The sequence below is a fragment of the Schistocerca nitens genome, chromosome 4 (assembly GCF_023898315.1).
Source record: "Schistocerca nitens isolate TAMUIC-IGC-003100 chromosome 4, iqSchNite1.1, whole genome shotgun sequence".
NCBI lineage: Eukaryota > Metazoa > Arthropoda > Insecta > Orthoptera > Acrididae > Schistocerca > Schistocerca nitens.
The window spans coordinates 112,835,485-112,839,736 of record NC_064617.1 but is presented as its reverse complement, the minus strand read 5'-3'; the positions used below and the strand labels follow the sequence as shown (position 1 = coordinate 112,839,736).

The following is a 4,252-nucleotide window of genomic DNA, read 5'->3' as shown; positions in this document are numbered from 1 at the left end:
ATTCCTTTGTTGTAACATAGTTCACACGCGTTTACTTTTTTATTTTCATTTCTGTGAGTTGCCTATGCGGCATCTCACCTGCTCACACCATTCACCAAATTTACTTGCGACGCTAATATATTCTTACCGCGTGACTCGTGTTCTATAACAAATGTATTGTACGACAACTGCCAAGAGTACAGAAGGAGAATAGACACGTCAATGAATGGAGGGAAAGTTCATAATTTTGTGAAGAAAAAAAAAGAAAGTTGGCCACGATGGAGTTTTGAACACACATCTCCCGCTTCCTAGTCAAACACGGTGACTACACAACCACGACGCGATGTTACGCATCTTCAGCTTGGACCGTTCGCTGTTTCTATTTTTCTTCGTTTTTCAAAGTTCAGTACACCTTCTTCCTGTTTTCACGCTTGATCTGTGTTCAGTTCCTGATGGGTCGCCGGCCGAAGTGGCCGTGCGGTTAAAGGCGCTGCAGTCTGGAACCGCAAGACCGCTACGGTCGCAGGTTCGAATCCTGCCTCGGGCATGGATGTGTGTGATGTCCTTAGGTTAGTTAGGTTTAACTAGTTCTAAGTTCTAGGGGACTAATGACCTTAGCAGTTGAGTCCCATAGTGCTCAGAGCCATTTGAACCATTTGAACCTGATGGGTCGTTCGCTGGGCCGTTTTACCACTAAATCTGAGGGGGGGGGGGGGGGGGGCATGGACAGGGCGTTACAAACAGTGTCTCCTTGCATCAGTCCTCAGGCTTGACAAGCATCTAGAACCTAGTTTCAAAACACACATATTAATGCAATTTTCTCATACGATGACATGGTTGGAGACCGTGGTTGAAGACAAATGTTGATGGTGTTGGGACAGCAACCAGCCACAAATTTACTTTCAGTTCCTTTATTCAAAGAGTACCGTTACCGGTTTCGAATCGTTATGATTCATCTTCAGACGGTTTACATGCTTTCCTTATAACTAGTGGTGCGTTTCTTACAGATTAATTGTCCTTAAATACAAATAATACATAATTATAAGCACTCCACACACATATGGTTGTGTTACAGATTTTCATTGCATGTGACTTACGTGAAATGTCGGTTTGGAGTGTTTGTTTTCATAACACTCGTCCAACAGATGTGAATGCATTCCCGCTGCATTCTTATTGTTGCACACGTAAATTTTTCTCACTGAACACTTTAGATTTGTCACTGAAAAGATTTCTCTCACGCACCACATGTTTTGATACATACAAAGAGCTTACAAACATATGAGTATCAAAGTTGCTTCTATACATCGTAACATATGAAGATGTCCTATGTTTGGAAAAAGACCGTATATTCACTTATGCAACTGAAACGTCTTTTACACTAGTACAGAGAGACTTTGATTTTTTGAGTTTCTGGTTCGATACTGTTACATTAATTATACCTATACAGTTAAAAAATGGAACAACTTTATAATTAATGTAACAGTATCCACTCAAAAACTCAAAAATCAATGTCTTTCTGTTCTAGTGTAAAAGGCGTTTCAGTTGTATGAGTGAATATATGGTCTTTTTCCAAACATAGGACATCTTCATATTGTACGATGTATAATAGCATCTTTGATACTCATATGTTTGCAAGCTCTTTGTATGTATCAAAACATGTGGTACGTTGTAGAAATCTTTTCAGTGACAAATCTAAAGTGTTCAGTGAGAAAAATTTACTTGTGCAACAATAAGAATGCAGCGGGAATGAATTCACATCTGTTGGACGAATCTTATGAAAACAAACACTCCAAACCGATATTTCACGTAAGGCACATGCAGTGAAAATGTGTTTAAAATGGTTCAAATGGCTCTGAGCACTATGGGACTCAACTTCTGAGGTCATCAGTCCCCTAGAACTTAGACACCAGGTGCAACGCCCTTGCGCCGCTCCAAAACATTGGATGAATGGGACCTCTGAGCAGGTCGCCACCATACGCACCGACAATGATCATCCAGGATTGTGGACGACCAGGATTCATCTCTGAACACGAAGACAAGTCACTCGTCATCAGTCGATGCCTCCCATTAACGACAAAAACCCGAACGCAGTCGTCTGTGTCGTGTCGTTGACGGCAGTCTACGAATGGGACGGTAATTCTGCAGTCCAGCTGCCCCAGCAGCCAGCCCATTGCGTAGAACGCCACCGAATGTTGCAGGGTGTCCATTACCTGTTCTCGGGTAGCAGGTGCAGACGTGAAGGAGCTACAATGTGCACTGTGCGTAGTGCGGCAATTCAACGTTGTGATGTTCATCCGTGGTCGACTGGGACGCTGACAATGCGTATGTCTGCTCTCACGTTCACGCAGTTCAACATCGGGCCACTGTCACAGAAAAATCCCTGTCAAATCTGGACACAGCACGATCTGACCAGCCAGATGAAAGAGAAGGTCCCTTTCAAATTCTGTCTCACAGGAATCCGTGTCTCTGACAGTAGTTACTCAGCATCTGATGCTGTTCGCCATTCATGCCCCCTTATGTACCGTACTAAGACTCGTAGCAACACTAAATATGGACAACATTAATGCGCTCTGTTTGCTACCCGTCACTGCAACTCTAATCACGTACTTACCCGCGAATGGTGTGTACTTGTGAAACATCCCCTTAGAAAAATTAATGAATTACTGTGCTGATAAACCTCTTACGCTATTTGATTTTCAAACAGCTGAGCACAACTGAACGTACTCTGACATTTCGCTCTTTACCTATTCTGATCAACACTAAACTGACACACAATATCTTTTAGCGCAACGCAATCTGACTTTCAATAATCCCTACAAAAGAATGGCCCTGACTAACATTAACCTATACCTTTCATGTATCACTTACCTCACAAAAATCTTCGTTACTCGAACTACTGCAATACAGCGAGCGCCAATACTGCCAGCTAAATAAAAGATTCTAACTACTGAAGGCACTAACTACTGATAGGCATAGCTAGCAAATGAAAGATTTTGATAGAGAACAAACAATGTATTTACCTTAAAAGTGTTCAAAAGTCATAATATATATATCAGTCCATGATATCCAGTATTACAAATTTACTCCTTCTGATGGACACACGTCCAGATCGTCCTCTCTCAAAACTCGACCATCTCTCTCCCCACATCCACCACTGCTGGCAGCTCACCTCCAACTGCGCAACGCTAGACGCTGCTAACAGCCAACAACCCAACACTACAATAGCGAATATTACAACAATGCCACCCAGCCACAGACTGCACACAGCACAGCCAGTGATTTTCATACAGAGCGCTACGTGGCGTTACCAATATAAAAACCTAAACAGCCTACTTACACTTGTACGAAGTTGCACTGACACCCTGTAACGGAGTGACTATGTAGCACGTGGCAAGGCCACAGTATTTATCCAGACCAGTCCTCACCAAAAGAAAGAGAGAGAAATAAAATTATTCCTCTAATTCTGGTCACAGATTCAAACTCCATAAAAAATTCTGAATAAACTCATACCTAACTCCGACCAGTCGAATGGTTAATTAACAATTCATCAAACTTTATCCCTGAATAGGCAACGGCCTTGCCGCAGTGAATACACCGGTTCCCGTGAGATCACCGAAGTTAAGCGCTGTCGGGCGTGGTCGGCACTTGGATGGGTGACCATCCAGGCCGCCATGCGCTGTTCCCATTTTTCGGGGTGCACTCAGCCTCGTGGAGCCAATTGAGGAGCTCCTCGACCGAATAGTAGCAGCTTTGGTCAAGAATACCATTATAACGACCGGGAGAGCGGTGTGCTGACCCCACGCTCCTCCTATCCGCATCCTCCACTGAGGATGACACGGCGGTCGGATGGTCCCGGTAGGCCACTCGTGGCCTGAAGACGAAGTGCTTTTTATCCCTGAATAAATACCACCAGATTAATTTCCCCAAGTTCACAGAAGCTACCGAGGTATAGGAAGTCAAATTAAAAACCTTTCAGCCGTACAGTTTCCAAACTTGTTTTATCTGGCTACCAGTTTCGGTGATTTATTACGTCATCTTGAGGCCTCAGACCGACGTGAAGGAAGATTCCACCTCGGTTCTGATCAAAACAGAGGCTAGCAATATTGGTATTTGTAGATTTCTGTTTGCTGTAGCCGTACCTTCAACCTTTGAAGGTACGTACCTTCAACCATCGAAGGTATCGCTACAGGAAGAAGAAATCTACAAATACCAATATTGCTAGCCTCTGTTTTGATCAGAACCGAGGTGGAATCTTCCTTCACGTCGATCTGGG

The 4,252-nt window shown here is 43.6% G+C and overlaps 1 pseudogene; it reads left to right on the top strand.

Moving 5' to 3' along the window:
* The first annotated feature begins 3,546 nt into the window (after positions 1 to 3,546).
* LOC126254264 (5S ribosomal RNA) lies at positions 3,547 to 3,664 on the top strand (annotated as a pseudogene).
* Positions 3,665 to 4,252: the final 588 nt, after the last annotated feature.